This window comes from Lissotriton vulgaris, chromosome 5 (assembly GCF_964263255.1).
Source record: "Lissotriton vulgaris chromosome 5, aLisVul1.2, whole genome shotgun sequence".
Classification (NCBI taxonomy): Eukaryota; Metazoa; Chordata; class Amphibia; order Caudata; family Salamandridae; genus Lissotriton; species Lissotriton vulgaris.
Genome location: NC_141693.1, coordinates 1251222642 through 1251240565, shown reverse-complemented (window position 1 = coordinate 1251240565; position 17924 = coordinate 1251222642).

Here is a 17924-nt window from a genome sequence, read left to right as displayed (position 1 = left end):
AGGTGGCAGCTCCGGCAACTAATTTCTCCATTTCAGGTCAAAGGTGCCAAGCATTCTTTCTGTATCCTGCCAAACACAAGGTCATACACAAGGATAGTACCCAGTTTTTCACATCGGCAATTAAGGCTGAAGAATACCTCCATGACATTAAATCCCAAAATGTTAAGCCAATTGAGGTTATATCTACAACAGAAGTATGTTATATTTACATATTCGAAGCATGTGAAAAATCTATAAGTATAAGTTGCAAATGTGTTTCAATAGTGTTCTCATCTCTTTTTTTTCTACAACACTTGCTGGGATGAGCCTGAGTATTCGGACCAATAGTACATTGGTGGGGAGAACTTTGGGGGGGAGGGGGAGGGGTGGTCTGTGCTGGGGCAGGGCTCTCCATCATCCAAGACCCATAGGTCTTTCAGCCTCTGTGGTTGGGTGGACTGGGGTCTCTGCTGGCAGAAGAGACAAAGGGGTGGAGAAGGGTGGGGCACCAGAGGGGGTGACTACTGGGGCGGCACAGGGCCTGGAAAATGGGGTAAAAAAGCCAATAAGGAGATTATGCAAACAAGAAGAAGTGATTTTTTATGTTGGGAGAGAGGGAGTTGTCTTCCTAATTTTTAAGAAGATTAATGATGTTTATGTTTTTGGTATGTTCATTTAATGTTCGGGGCCTTAATGAGAGGGCTAAACGGCAAAGGGTAGCGCATGAAATTAAAAATGTGTCCCCAGATGTGATACGTCTTCAAGAGACTCATATCCCCTGGATTTATGAACAATAAAGCGCGCATTGATTCAAGATGATTCACGTAAAACGGCATAATGCAATGTGATAGTATATGTATACATGGTTGGGAACCATTATTAACATATCATGAAGTGATGATTACCCACTGTAAATGCAGAGATGCCATATGAGATTCCTTTGTGGTTCATAACAGCAATTAATTTTGTTACCAGTTTGTACAAAATGATAATTTTGGAAAGGTTGAAAATGTGCATCCTTGAAAATGTTTCCTTTCTTTTTCTTTTCTTGACAGAAACCTAGACACCTGATGAAGGGACTGATTGTCCCGAAATGCATTGGGTTTAAAGAAAAAATGCATGTTTGAAGCTTATGTGTATACATACTTATTTGTTTGAATATTGAATTTGTGATTTCATGAACTAAGTCATTGAAGAAAATGATTAAAAAGATTTCAAAGATTTGGAATAAACATGAATTAAAAAATGTTTATGATTGAGAATTGATATAATTCAATTAAGTTGTTGCATGTTGGAGTCCCAGCAGCCAGGGTAGGGCTAGGCCACTTTCACTGTTCATATCGATGCTCAGCAGGCATCAGTCCAACATTGCACACGTATCGCAGTACATAGAATAATAGGTTAAATTGAGTGCACCTTCCACCAACATATTTCATTACTTACAGACCATTGGCCTTCGTCAGGGCTTTACTTAGTTCAGTATCCCTGCTTATGTCACATTCATTCCATGCATCACACTAATATTTGGAAAATCATTGTTCAGCCTACTTGCTTTCATTTAGTAACTGCATAGTCATTAAACAAAATGTTCAGAGAATGACTTTCTTAAATTGAACACAGCATCACAAGTACAGTAGACACTGCAAAACCTCACATAAAAACAAGCGATCCAAGTGTGTAACTCTATCACTGTAACACAGCAAACTTCTATTCGTACATGTCTTAATGCTCATCCATTGTTCTCACTTATAATCAATTTTAGTTACTTTTGTTCAGGACGATGTGGGGCCTCCACCCTGCAGCCACAACTTGTGTCCTTGACGTGAGAGAAAACATACTGATTGAATAAGCTGACTTTACAGCCTGAACTACATAAACTCTAACATCAGACATTGATCAATAATTACATATCTTTATATGGATTGCTCTTTGTTCCATATAACAGGTTTCATTATGTGCCCTGTACGTAGTTCATTGTTGTTAAAGCAAACCAGATGTTTTGACGCGTGTCCAATTTCTTCTACTGTGTGGACGCTGTCAGAGAATGCAGCTGCACTTCTGTTTATTTTAATTGCAAATGTTCTGTCTCTTTCCTGCAATTGAAGGAGTGAAAGTAGGCTTCTCACTCCATCGTTCTCAGCTAGTAGCAACTGGCTAAACACATCAAAAAACATAAACGCATCAAAACATCTGATTGATATCCATTAAGCTTGAAAGCTTCAAGCACTGAATTAAAAAAGAGTAGAAGTTAAGTCAATGGACAACTTCCCCTTTAGATTGTCTCAAAACCTCGATTAAGAGGCCGAGTCCTGAAGAGAGTCCCGGAATCATAAGGGATTGGAAACGCGCTGGCTTTGAGCATGTGGGAGCGTCGATAGGGTGTGCCACGAGAGAATTGGATAAATAACATCTCCCTCCTTAGTGTTGACAACACCCGCTAGTGGTATCTGCATCTCCATTCTCTCACAGGCAGGACAGTGGACACGTGTTCAAAATGAAGCTAGTGCCCGCCTAGTGTATCACTTTAAATTTAGGACTGGTCGAGTATCAGGCTTGTACATAGGAGTTATTGATGTGTGTTTGTCACCATGTTTGTGCTGTATTCTTTCTTACCAAAAAAACATTTTTGTCAGATGTATCTATGCTAAAATATGTTTTCGAGTCACGTTTTATTGTATGATGTATTAATGTATCATTCCTTTCAAAAGACATGTTTAATTGATTTTTTAACGTCTTCATGAAAATGCTGAATGAAGCTGAATAAAGCTCATAAACTTTAGAATTAAGGGTCTAAGGTTTATTACGATTTAAAAATTGAATAATTTCCCTGGATACTGTGTTTGCTGTTTCCATATATGGGTGGTCCAGTCCAGGGAATTAGGGACCCAAGCCTTGTTTGATCACACTACTAGTGGGCATGCAGCACTGGTTGCGCCACCCACATGAGTAGCCCTGTAAACTTGTCTCAGGCCTTCCATTGCTGTGTCTGTGAGTGCAGATTTAAACTGCCATGTCAACCTAGCAAGTGCACCCACTTGCTAGGCCCTAACCTTCCCTTCAACTGCATGTAGGGAACCACTTATAGGCCTAAACTACCCCCATGGGCAGGGTGCACTGTGTGTGAAAGGTAGGACATGTACTGGTGTGTTGTATAGGTCCTGATAGTGAAATACTGCAAATTCAATTTTTCACTATTGCAAGGACTAGCTATCCCATAGGCTATCATTGAAGCTGTAGCATTTTACAAGTATAACTTTCGATTGGGAACAGCTAGAGATTCAGAGTTTGGGATCTCTGAGCTCTGAATTTAATAGCACATTTTGTAGTGAAGAAGGTTTTTAAATTGTGTGTTTTGAAAATGCCACTTTTAGAAATTGGGCATTTTCTTGTTTAACCATCTGGTGCCTCTAACTGCCTGTGGATTCAACGCCTGATTTCAACTGACAGGGGCCTGTTTGTGCATTCTGTCTAGACAGTCACACAAATTGAGTTGAGGTGTGCCCTGCATATCCTAATGGTCCATCACCAGGCTGAAGGGCCTTCCTGAGCTTGAGTGGTTGGGGGAACTGTCCCCTGCACCTAAATAGGGCTGTGCCTGGCCTCTCACAATGCTGTCTCCAACCGCTAGAGTGTGTCTAGAGCCAAGACCAAGTAGGACCAGAGCTTGTGCACTATAAAGACAATTGTTTTAAGAATAGCAAATATGATGGGACCCCCTCAAGAATTAATCAGGCCAGGGAAAGGAGGGGAATGAAACAACACAATGCAAAGAACAGATTTCCCTTCAAGGCCACATAAATGCAAATATGTCTCTAATTAATGAGATGATGGTGACAAAGGCACAATGATCTCTATTATTCTTTCAAAAATACGGATTTAATTTCATTTTACTTTTTTTTAAATTACTTATCATTGCTTTTTATGTATAGAGATCTCTTTAGTAATTCTTCACATATCGAAAATTACATTTTTTTTTTATAAAAAAGGAAAGACTTTTTTCATACATAAACTTGTCTTTAAATAGAGTACAGAGGGGGCGTGGCCAAGATGGCGGGGTAGAGGGACGTGTTTGCTGGAGCTCCCGACCCCATCGGAGGCCCCGAGCCCTAAACTCAGCCGCATTTTCCCCCCGGAGCCGCGCTGACTGGCTCCGCTGATCGGGGAACGGATGATGGCCTGATTGCAGCTCCTAGCACACCACAGAGTGCTAAATTAATCGTGTTCCCGGCGCCGTGCTCGGGACCAGCGCGGACCGAAGCTGCTGCAGTGACCTGGCCCGGACAGGAGAGCGTGGCACCGGACGGCCAGAGGACTCAGGGTGGACACGCCGCTGTGAGTGGGACTCTCGGACTCCAGCGGGCGGTGCAGCTGGGCGTCGCGGAGTGGAGCGGAGAGGTGCCCGGGGGGTGTCCGCTGGCCTCCGACGCTCAAAGATGGCGGCGAGCCGAGAAGGGAGACCTCCGCCCGGACCCACTGACGGCCCGCAAACAGCACAGTGACCGCGCTACCCAGAGCGGACAGCCTCCGCTTCCCCACGGACTCCGCCTTCAAAGCGGTAAGCAGCGCGCCTGGTACCGACACCTCGGCAGCCGGGACCTGGAGGTCTCCGCGTCCAGAGATACGGGCTGACCCGGGGGAGGAGCTACGCGACCGCCCGGCTTCGAGGCCTCGCCGGGCGGCGGGGGAGAAGGACGCAGCGCTTGGCGGAGTAGCCCCCTGGTGGAAGCGGCCACGGCCGACGGGACGCGGGCACCTCCCGGGCCGGCTGCGCCCCAGTACCGCCGGCAACACTCGGCAAGCGCGATAAAGCGCGCACACGGCCCGTGGCGCTCGGACTGCACGCCTGGAAACACACTGTTGGCGGTCAGACAGCCCGGGGAGGCTGTGGACCGCGTGGAGCGCCTGGAGCGGTCGCCTCATAGCCTGGGTCCTGGGGTTCGCCGCAACCCGGAGTACTGGTTGGACCACAAGGGGAGCGGCGCACACGCTTGGCTCGGGGGCCAACGGAGCCACGTGGGGGCCCTAACGCAGCGCTCAGCAGGGTAGCTCCCTCACGGGGGAGACCTACTACTGATAGAACACAGTCACCCCCCTGGCGGGTGGCACCCCCAACCCCGGACTCCCCGGCGCCACCTTGTACGCACGACATAGCGCCCCCGAAGCCCGGGGTGCTCGGATTGCACTCCCTAGGACGCGCTTTGTGCGGGAGGACACCCCCAGTGAAGCCGGAGGCCACGTGGACACCTAGAACGCCCAGAAGGTGGACTTGCCAGACAGACCAGAACCCACAGTATCAACTAGACGTGGCGACGGAGGTCGAGAACGGCCACCTCTGTACCTGAGAAGCGGCTACAGGACCCCCGTGGGGACTACCACGGCAACCTCCCCCCCCCCCCTCATCCTGAGGTGGGGCTATCGACCTGAACCGGTGGTGATCGACGTCTGCCACGAACTGGGAGCGGACTCCGTGGGGCCCGGGCTCTACGTGCTAGAAGGAGTAAACTAGTGGGGAGGCCTGAATCATGGCCGGTCAAAGAGGAGGGAAACGCAACGACCGCACGCTCCCGGAGATGCTCAACAGACAGCAGACCAAGGGGGACAGAGCCTCTTCTTCGCCTGGAGCAGCCGGGAGCTCGCAGTCTAGTGCTGCGGCGGAACCCCCGGTGACAAGATCCTTTTTGGAATCTCTCTTTGGCACGCTGAGGGAAGACTTTCAAGCCCTAAAACAAGAAGTAGCGGGGGAGGTGCGTGAGGTCCGTAGAGAAGTGGAGGGCCTAGGGGAGAGAGTGGACACTGTGGAGACCACCACGCACAGACAGGCTGAGGAGATCACTCTTCTCCAACAGGAAGTACTGACCCTTCGAGAGCAGCACCTGGACCTACAATTGCACAACGAAGACCTAGAGAACAGGTCACGAAGGAATAACATCAGGGTCCGGGGTGTGCCATCCGCAGAGGAGAACCCGGACATTGTTCAATACCTGCAGGAACTGTTCCGCAAGGTCCTGGGAGAAGGGGATGACTTCCCCGTTAGAATTGACAGAGCGCACAGAGTGGGCCCCACCAGACGATCCAATGGCCCCCCTCCGGACATCCTGGCGTTTCTCCCGGACTTCCAGCTGAAAGAAAAGATCATGGCGGAGGCCCGGAAGATGCGCTCTCTCACTTTCCGAGATCACCCAGTGGCATTATACCAGGACCTGTCCACAATCACGCTTCAAAAACGCAAGTCGTTCAAGATTGTGACGGACTTCCTCAAACAGCATGAGACACCCTACTCCTGGGGACACCCCTTTCGTATTATCTTTAAATGGCAGGGGGAGACACACCACGTACGGAACCTCCAAGACGCCTGCGAAATCTTGAGCATCACCGCGGAGGAGGAGGACTCCAGTACACCTAGTCGGCGGCGCACGACAGTCGATGGCTGGCGTCGAGCTGCAAACAGGAGAAGACGGACAACGGAGCCCGCGCGGAGGCCAGGGTCTCCAACGATCAGAGCAGAACAGGAGGCCGCCGTCCGGACGGCGTCCACGGTGCTTGAATGCCCAACGGAGGTGGCACTGACCGCTTAATTACGCTCCGGGGGAACTCACAGTAGCAGTACCTCCATGGCGGGCTTTGGAAATCGATGGGGGGAGTGAAGGTTTGACCACGTGTGGGTGGACGTCCACTAAGGTAACATTCCACGGACTGGTCCGTCTGGGCTCGTCCGGGACTATTTCAAGAAGTTGGGGTACACGGGTGAGGGGGGGGAAGCATGTTCCGGGGGTTAATGTTGAGGGCGGTGAGGGGGGAGTTTGAAACGTTGTGGTGGGTGTTGAGAAACGTGGGGGGGAAGGTCTGTTCAGAGTTGGGGATGGGGGAAGTTGGGGGGGGGAGAGTTGGAAGTTACCCTGTCCGGTGCATCTACGGTATCTGTGAATGCTAGTGTAGCCGACCGACATTACTTGGCAGTCATCCTGTTCTCACGCACTCTGGTTCGCACGCACAGGCAGAGTGACCCGCATCGTCCATGGCAGACTTGAAGATATTGACCCTGAATGTTAAGGGGTTGAATAATCCCACAAAGAGAAGGGCCATCCTATCCTTATTGGAAAACTCTCGGGCGGACATCTGTCTGCTCCAAGAGACCCACTTGTTGGCTAGTGATTGTCACAGAATGAGGTCCCTCCACTTCCCTACGCAGTTCTTTTCCTCCAATACGACTAAAACTGCAGGGGTGGCTATTCTTCTGTCCAAATCATTTAAGGGTGAGGTATTGCACAAATGGGTAGAACAAAAGGGTAGACTTCTAGCCTACAGACTTAAAGTAGGGGCCCTAACGTTTACTGTGGGCGCCGTCTACGCCCCGAATGAGCAGCAAGATAGATTTCTACGCGGGGCTCTAGAGGAGATCACGGCCTCACCGGACAAACACATAATACTAGGGGGGGACATTAATTTGGTCTTTGACTCCGTTAAAGATAGATCGGCGCAGCGATATCCACAGACTGGGGAACTTTCACGGGCAATCAAGGCCCAGTTAGTTGAATCTGATCTGCATGATCTCTGGCGCGAACTCCACCCGACCGACACAGATTTTTCATATTATTCGCATGCACACAAGACTTATGCCAGACTTGATTACCTGCTGGTCTCTGGACCTGTTCGGGGTCTTGCCACGGCCTCGGACATGGGTGTTATCTCTCTGTCAGACCACGCGCCGGTCTCGGGGACCCTGCATCTCCAACCGAGCTCTGCCCGGAGGGGGGTTTGGAGACTTCGAGACACCCTCCTACATAGGAAAGAAGTGGTGCAAAGCATTACTGATTCGATCACGGACTATCAGCTGCACAACTCTAATGCTGATACCTCCCTCTCGACTCAGTGGGGGGCTCTCAAGGCAGTACTACGGGGAGAATTGATTGCGATCTCGGCGGCGGATAATCGAGAAAGGAAACGGAAACGGGACGAACTCACCCAGAAAGTCAGAGAATTGGAGGCCGTACACCGTCGTACTGGGGCTCCGAGAGTCTGGAAACAATTGAAGGCGACTAGGAAACTTTTGTCCTCTCTGGACCTCGACAGGGCGGAATATGCAGCATTGCGCCTCAGACACGCATATTATACTGGGGGAGATCGTTGTGGCCGCCTGCTGGCAGCCAAACTGAGAGTGGCCCATCAGAGTCGCCAGGTGAAGGAACTGATAGGGAATGCAGGGCAAGGGGTCACTGGTGACACCGAAATTGCCGAGACCTTTCGCCGCTTCTATGCAGATCTATATAGAGCAGACACTGCCAATATGGGGGACGCGGAGGGTTATCTGGATTCGGTGACCCTACCATCCCTGACTCAAGAACAGACAGCTTATCTAGAGAGAGAGATTAGGATCGAGGAGGTGATTGCAGCGATCTCTAGGCTCAAACTGGGGAAAGCCCCTGGCCCGGACGGCTATACAGCCCTCTTCTATAAAACGTTTTGCGGGGTACTAGCCCCTATCTTGACCACACTATTTAACTCCTTCTCGGATCCTGGAACTGTCTCTCCGGATCTGCTCCAAGCGACGGTGTCGGTCATCCCCAAACCAGGGAAAGATAGGAAGCAGTGCGGCTCGTACAGACCAATCTCTTTGTTAAATCTAGACTTGAAACTCTACACCGGAATTCTTGCGGCAAGATTGGCACAGTACCTCCCCGGCCTAATTGAACCGGATCAGGCCGGTTTCGTGCCTGGACGGCAGACCGTGGACAACACTAAGCGAATAGTTCACGTCTTGGAGAAGGCCTCACGTATTCCAGGGGAACGTATGCTTCTCTCGGTCGATGCAGAAAAGGCGTTCGACCGGGTGCACTGGCCCTATCTCGAACGAGTTATGGCGAAGCTGGGGATGGGAGAAAAGTTCCGAACCATGGTCTTTAATTGCTATAACTCCCCCTCGGCCGCCGTTCGAGTGAATGGCTGTGGCTCGCGACGGTTTGATATCGAACGCGGCACAAGACAGGGATGTCCCCTCTCCCCCCTTCTCTTCGCGCTCTACATGGAGCCCTTTGCCCAGCGAGTGCGGCAGAATATGGCCGTAACCGGCGTACGAGTGGGAGGTTTCACCCATGTGATAAGCCTTTACGCAGACGACGTTATTTTCGCGCTGGAAAACCCGAGGCAGGCCCTACCCGCATGTATGGCAGAGCTTAAGGCTTTTGAGGTTGTGGCTGGCTTTCGGATGAATGTGGAGAAATCCACGGCTTTGGACCTCTCCCTGACTTTAACAACGAGGACCGACCTACAAAGGCTCTTTCCACTGCGATGGTCAAACGATCAGGTGCAATATTTAGGGATTACATTAGCTCCAACGTTGCAGGCCATGGTCTCCATTAACTATGAGGCGGTTGGCAAGAAGGTGAGAGACGAACTAGGGAGATGGAACAAAGGAACGCTTTCCTGGCTTGGTAGGGTGGCAGCGATCAAAATGACTGTTTTACCCCAAATTCTGTACTTATTCCGGGCACTACCCTTACAACCACCCAAGGGCTGGATTTCGCACATGCAAACGGACATGTCCCGATTTGTGTGGCAGGGCCGTAGACCCCGAATGCGCCGCACTCTCACGACACTGACGCCGGAATCGGGAGGACTGGGAGTTCCCGACCTGCGCAAATACTTCCAAGCAGCCCAATTACGGTATCTGGTGGAATGGAGTAGGTGGGAGTCCGATAAACATTGGCTCTTCCAGGATCAGGCGGTGGCTGGGCGCCCGCTACAAGAAATACCCTTTCTTCGGCGCCCACACCGCCCCCCGAATCTCTATGCTTCCCACGTAACACGGGTCCCGCTGAAAGTATGGGATGCCACGAACCGCACATTCGACCTCACTACGTTCCCCTCCCCTTTCACACCGATTGTAGACAATCCCGACTTCACACCGGGGATGGAGCAAGGGGCCTTCTCACATTGGAGGGACAAGGGCTGTAGGGCGCTCTTCCATATGTACGCGACGGGCGGAGTTATCCCCTTTCACTGTCTCAAAGATACTTATCAATTGACTGAATCTGACCGTATGAGATACTGGCAGGTACGACATTGGGCCCTGCAGCCGAGTGTGAGGGAATCTGCGGACAGGGAGCTCCTCCCGTATGAACGATGGCTAATCACCCGCGCTTCAGACTCCAAACTTATTACTGACCTATACAAAATGCTTCAGCTCCCATCTTCCCACTTCTACATTCCCGGTAGGGAGCGATGGAATAGGGAACTGGGGAGAACGCTTAGCCTTAAGGATTGGGAACGTATTTCATACAGAGCACGACACGCGGCCTATCATGTGGGCCTCACAGAAACCTTCACTAAAATCTCCACCTACTGGTATCGCACCCCCGAAAGACTACACGAAATGGATAGGCTCCTTAGCGATAGGTGCTGGCGGGAGTGCGGACAGGTTGGTACACTAACGCATATCCTCTGGGACTGCCCGGTACTACAAGCCTACTGGTCGACAGTGATAGACGAGATTGATAAATGCTTCGAGATTGAACTGCCCCGATTCCCAGCGTACACCCTACTGGGACTCCCGAATGACTTAATGTACCCACTAAAATCTAAGAGGGGGAGACAGATAGCCATTATGCTGGGTTCTGCGGTACAAAACATATTGATACACTGGCGCACAACCACCACTCCCTCACGCACTGGTTGGCTGCACAGGCTGTGGCATGTTCTGGGGATGGAAAAATTATCTCTCACGTTAGCGGGAGATGTGACTGGCTTTGAGGAACTTTGGCAGCCCTTTCACTCACTGCTGGCTTCAGAATTTACGGAAATCACGTGCCCGAGATACCTCAGGCTGCTGCGGCTTACGCCCCCTACGTGAGGCACTGTTTCGTTCAGGAGGGGATTGTTAGGCACTCACAGGCATGTACGGGGTTGGAAGGAAGAAGGATGACTGAATGCTTTCAGGCTATACCGCACTGGACAAGGAGGGTGAGGAGGGGGATGTTTGTTGGGGAATGTTATTTTACTTAATAGAGGTACACGCCCAAGGGGCTATGTTTTTCTTGCTCTATCATTGTGTACGCCTCCGTGCGAAAAGCAGGACATTGGAGCAGCCCCGAGGCTGGGACATTGCATTTCTGATTTAGAGTTGCCTCTTGCAGTACACAATGCATGTTTGTAAATTGCTTCCTTGTCAGCTGTACCTTTCTAATAAAATACTTTAAACTTAAATAGAGTACAGAAACAAATGAAAAGAGAAAAAATAATGAAATACATACAATTGATTGCTATATACAAAACTAATATCTTAACAAATATCCACAATTCATAAGTACCCCCGGAAATAAACAGTCCAGGGAGTTGTGACCTGCCTTGTGGTGCCAATTCTAGTTCTGGGCCCTTGGAGGTTCTGCTGCTTGAAACCCACAAAATAAACGCATCGCCCTTCCAGCGCCTGTTTTTCTGAAGCAGCAGCGCCAAGAGGGAGAAATTACCATGCACCGCCGCTATTCAGCCAAAGAAATCGAGGCAGCGCCTGTCAGCGGCCAAAGAAACCGCCGCAGCCTGAGTTCAGTGCACCGTGTCGGCGAAGTCTGGGACCCCCACACTCACTCTGACGCAGCACCTTCTGTGTGCGCCTATTTTCTGCTTCCGCATCGACCTCCAGCATGTCCGGATTTCTACAAAACACAGCTGTGCATCAAGTTTTTCCGACAAATTTCCCTCAGACTAGAACTCGCTTAGATTTTGGCGCATCACTTCCCCCTACAGTCCGGATTCGACACAGCACTTCTCCTGCGTGCAGCAAAACTGTCGCATCGCCTCCCAAAGGACTCAGGAACACACGCATCGCTGTGTTTTTTCAACGCTTTCCTCCTCTGTGGCTGTTTTGCCATGTGGATTTTGACGCATTTGAGGTATTTTGTGTAAAATCACTGCATCCATAGAATTCTATTGGCAGAATTGCTTGAAAACCATAAAAAGTCATATTTGAGTTCTGTATGTTGGATTTTTGTAATTGTGGTCTTGTTTTGTTTAGATAAAGATACTTTATTCTTCTAAACTGGTGTGGTGCCCAATTGTGGTGTTTTCACTGTTACTGTGTGTGTTATGTACAAATACTTTGCCTCTGAAATAGGCCTGGCTACTCGTACCAAACTGAGCAGAGATTATCTTGGGTGTGTAATCCTCTTTTCCTGACTAGAAGAAATGGTCCCTACTTGGACAGGGTACAGACCACTGCCAAATAGAGACCCCCATTTCTAATAGCCACTCTTCATAATTACAAATAAGTGCGTCATTTGTACTCATTCAGATATATTCCGAAGCATCAGCATAGTTAATTTTTTTGGTTGTGTTCTGGGAAAAAATACCCTTCACCCTCTCCTCTTACATGGTATTTAGCAGGATTGTTACATAAATTCTTTCACTTCGAAGTCAAAGAAAAAAAAGCAAACATGAAGCTCCCCCCCAGAACAGCTTGACGTAGGACCTCTGTCTTTGATGGCACAATAATTGTGACAAGATAAGAACAAGATTTAAAGGACTGATTACAGAAGGCGAGCTCATGGAAGAATACAGTAAACAAGGTTTGGGAAACGGGAGGGAGAGACTCAGGCTGGACCGTCTAAAACAAATAAGCCAGTAAATAGAAAGCCAGCAAATGTGAGTTACAAACCACAAAACCAATGGTTAGTAATGGACAGAATGCATTCATAGGTGAGCTTTCTGAATGTCCCCAAGATGTCTTTAGCAAAACTAGGCCTTGATCCTAAAACGGATTGGTCGAACCCCATGGCAAGATTGTGGCTACGGTGCTGCTAGCTACATAGAGCCTCCTGCATTGGAAGTCATCATTGGAGCCATGATAAGCCTGACCCCACAGAGCCAATTGGCCTCTGAAGGTGCACTTCTTTCGTGGTGCAAGGTGTGAGAGACTAGGAGTAATGAGACTGTGGTGCTTCACAAGGAGAAACTGAAACCATGGATTGACTGATCTCATTGTGAGAGGTTGACGACTTCCCAATAAAGCAATGACAGTTCAAGCAGCAGGATGGCACAGGGAGGCATTGAGGATGGCACCAACACTAGGTAAGTAGCCAAACACTCTTTTGTACACAACCTGAAACAGCTAAACCAGGTGAGAAGCGCAACATTAGACAACAAAGTGATCAGCAGTGCAGATGAACGGCCCCAAATAATTCCCAAAACGGCAGATGACTGTTGCATAGTGCGTGGGTGCTTTGTGTCTTGTGCTAGGCATATTCATGTCTCGTTCTATTGAGTTAGTGGAATCTTTCCCCTGCAGGGTTCCAGATTATGGTTTGAGAGCTGTCGTGTAGTTCCCACAAATCCATAGGATCTGCACATTTGTGGACAACACAATCTTTGGGTGAGGTTCCTAGACTGATTTCAAACACCACATAGTATATGTTGGCCTAGAAACCAGCTAGCTCACAGTGCCACCATTCACCCCCTAACCCACACGTGGTTTTTAGCAAACATTGAACATTACAACCCTGACTCCTCAGGGATCGTAGTAACAGATCAGAACCTTTTTGATTAGCCACTTGTGCACTCTTGCTCTCATAGAAATATACAGAAAATTCACAGTGGGGCGTTTTCAATATATTTTTTGAATCAACATTATTCTCGTATAGAATACATGTGCTGCGGTAATCAGCAGACAAAAGCAGAAGAAAGTGATTACGAGCACCAAACGAGTAAATAGCAGATACAGTTCCACCATGATGCTAATACAGTATATATATGCAGGCATATAATACAAGGTAGTAATCAGGCATACTCTTACTATGCAATCCCTACGCTGTATATGTTTAGAGAGTGTTTAGAGCTATGACTCGCCCCACGGGATGATCCAACGCCATTAGCTGGCGGGAAAGAATGTAGGACCCCGTCTACCAGTCCTGGTCACGAATTGCACACCCCTCATGGAGATGTCATGCAGCTGCTTGGCGAAGCCTCAGCATGGAGAACCTTTGGAAGTGTCTCCTCTGCCAACCCCAGGGAATGCTTCTTTATTTATAATAAAAAGCATCCTTGTGATATACACTCAGATTACCCTTGTTATGGATATGTAGCTAGCTTTGTCACCCCTTGGATGAAGATAAAATGACTATGTAGCTAGCTTTGTCACCCCTTGTATGAAGATAAAATGACATTTGTACATTGTGCGTAAAGGCCTTGTACTCGGTGTTCATGGCTTTGTTATAATATTGTGCAAAGCCAGATGTATAGGCAAAGCAATTTCAGAGAAACTAATCCAACATTGTCACGCACGCCAATATGTGCAAAAGGTCACAGCAATAATGTTTTTGTACGAACAAGAAGGCAATGTAAAAAAATGCGCAGCATTGCTAAATGGGCCTAACGCGGGCACATAACAGGGCGAACGATCTTTGAAGCGCAGTTAGTCACTGGCCAGCAAGGGACAGTCCTCTCTGAGCTGTTGTCTACAATAAAGCCACTTACCACTTCTACTGCTGTGTCCATGCAGTTTCCTTTGCAACAATTTTGGCGACGACTAGCTAGGCAGTTCGCTGAAGTGTCGAGCGAGGTTTGAGAAAAGTGGCATCATGGCAACAGCAGGGCAAAGGAAGCTGTGAAGAACCTACGTGATGGCAGATGTGCACCAGAGTATAGTGTCAAATGGGACTATATGAGTGGGGAGTATAATAGAAGATAAATGAATGGGAAGTACAATAAAAGAAACACTGCTGTATACACACACACCGCCATGCAATTAGGTGAGCCCTACAGTTATCTCAAGATGTAGAATGGCAGAAGTGACCATAAATTAGAAAAGTCTCCCAACCCTGTCTCCCCTCCCCTGATGAGAGCCACTTTCAAGTGTTGTATGTTGAAGTTTGGTAAAGAGCAAATGGACCTAAGGCATGAAATGGCAATGCCAAATGTACTGAGCGCACAATTGTCTCAGGGCAATTTTAAGCCCAGCCCTCTAGAAGGAGTTACATTTATGGAAATCGGTTTTAGTTACTTGGCCACAAAACATGACACTGAGAGCAACCACAAAGAGTCAGCTAGCAAAAACGGGTGACTGATAAGACGCATGTGACTGGGGAGTAACGAACCATTGAAGAACATTATAAATATTACATTTTTTGCTGTTTTATATAGCGCAAACTCAACCCGAAGGTATTGGAACACTTTACATGAGCACCAGTTACGTTACACAAGGACACATTCATTTTTGGTAGGCATGAGGAGATTAAATGATTTGCCCTGAATCACTGGTGTTGAGCTGACGCTAAGGCTCGAACCTGTATTCCCAGTGCCGAAGTTAGCAGCTCTCGCCGTTTTGCCACATCCAGAGAAGGCAGACACATTTTCACCATCTGCACATTATTGGTCTGTACTCTCTGAACACAGGACAAGCTGAATACTTTGAACTGATATCCATGCAACTAGCAAGGCATGCCCAAGATCCATTAATACTAGGTGGAAACTTTAATTGCATCTTTGATGGCGCCTCAGGCATATTCCACCCCCCTTTGCAGGAAGCACAGACCAGGAAACTCTTGGAGCAAGCATTTGTAATCCAATAGGTCTCACATTAGTGAATTTTCTGAGCTATTGGCGTTGCAAATAATAATGTTTTTTTTGTTTGTTCGAAAATATCCCAGCAGTAGCATAAGTAATAGAAGAAAAACCACAAAGCAACCAGACACTGTTACTAGGGGGTCAGTAGGTTGGCGGGCGGATCAACACCGCCCGTATGGCTTATAGCTGCTAACATTGGTAAAGTTTGCGGGAACGCTAGCTCTGTGCTAGCATCGCACGTTAAGGAAGGTATATAAAACACAACTTTGATTATAGGAACAATATTTTGGGGAAGTGCATAGCTGTTGTGCCTGCAATGCTAGATACAACGATGAAGCGATTAACAAAAGAGTGCTCACTAACTGTTAATGAAATGTACAGAGAAAGAGCACATGTAAGAGGGGCTGTCCTTACGGGAGGTTACAATAGTAGAGAAGGAAGTACTAAAGGGGGGAGTAACAAATACATAAACCAAGGAAATAAAAAGAATTCCGAAAGACACTGCAAGCAGCCAATAAAATGTATGGGCGCATCATAGGCGGAGATTAATGCCCATATCCTGAATACAGCGGTGTCTGGGAGACCGCCATCCATATTAGCATGTCTGCGGGGACATGCCTTTCCTTGGTGGCAACGTCGCCACGGAAAGGCAGGCGGTTCATGCAATTGTGGGCCCGTAGCAGGTGCCCAGGGATTCTGGGGGGTGCACATGGGTACCTATGGTACCCCCCTGCCGTTCCATGCACAACATGGGAGGCACTGCGCGGTACCTGCCACGTTGTGCATGGAAGTGCACGACATGCCTTCTTGGCATTGCGGCAGGCGGTGTTGAAAGGACTGCCCGCCGCAATGTCAAGGATGCAAGATGCTCCCGCCACACTGGCGGGCGCATCCTATTGTCACCAAAGGGACCCCCGCACCAATGGTGGGCAGTCCCATTCCACGGAAGTACCGCCCGCCATCCTAATGACGCCCCAGGTGTCCCTGTGGAGTTGTAAAGGGACTTCTATTAGCCACATAAGATACTGCACCCTTAATGCAATTATAAAGTGAAATATTGCAGCTATCATTTTATTTGTTTTTATTGGAAGTGAGAATTTGGTTAGTGTGTGTGATTTAAAAATGCACATTGTTGTGAGGTGTTTTTAAAATGCAAGCTAACAAAAATCTCACTTCCAATAAAAAGAAATAGAAACATATGGTCAGCTGCAATTTGTTTTGTTTATAATGAATTGAATTTAAGGGTGCAGTACCTTATGTGACTAATAGAGGTCCCTTTACAACTCCACACTTAGTAACAGCCTAGGGAACTGCACTCTTTTCTTGGTTTATGCTTTTTGTTTCCTTACTTATGCTACTGTTGATGTATTGTTTGTAAAAAAAAAAAAGGCAGTTTGCGGTACAGTTGCCTCTGTGGGGTGCCTTTAGTGCAAGTACCTGACTCAGAAGCTGGATTCCTGGCAGGAGAGTCATTTGCAGTTATGAGAGCTCAGAAGCATATATGTTAATAGGGGCAGTGGCGGATGCTGATTGGGCTCCTCTTGTGCATTTAAGGGGCTGCTTCCTGCACCTCTTCTGCTGTTTGTGTTAGGACTGGGAGAGGACAGCCCCGGGAGTGAGCAATCAGCAGAAGCCGTTACTGAAGCCCAGTTGCTGTGCGAAGGCGGCAGCCTGAGTGCGGAGAGAGTAGCTCGGACACTAGCATCTAATTAGGAGACCTTCCACATCCCTCTACTCAGTTTTTATTGTTTTTAAAACACGTGGGTAAGTCGCGCAGCCCAAAAGTAAAGGCTTGCTACCATTGTAAAACATTTAGCGACGAGTAATGTAAAAAAAAAAGAATGTTGGCTTGCAAAGTGAATGTGTGCTCCGCTGCTTATAGGGCATTAAAAACATGTGGTTGAGCCAGGCAGCATGAAAGAAAAGCGAGCCACCGCCATTTTAAAAGATTAAGCGCGGCGTGGAAATAATAACACATATAGAGCTTTAATAAAAACATGTGGGCGACCCGCGCAGTACAAAACAAAAGGCTCACGGCCGCCATTGGTAAAGTTTGCGGGAACGCTAGCTTTGTGCTAGCATCGCACGTTAGGGAAGGTATATAAAACAAATTTAAAAAATGGCAAGTGCAGGCTGAGGAAGTGAAATGACAGAATTTTTTTTAAAAAACACGACTTTGATTATAGGAACAATATGTTGGGGAAGTGCATAGCTGTTGTGCCTGCAATGCTAGGTACTACGATGAAGCGATTAACAAAAGAGTGCTCACCAACTGTTAATGAAATGTACAGAGAAAGAACACATGTAAGAGGGGCTGTCCTTATGGGAGGTTAGAATAGTAGAGAAGGAAGTACTAAAGGGAGGAGTAACAAATACATAAACCAATTAAATAAAAA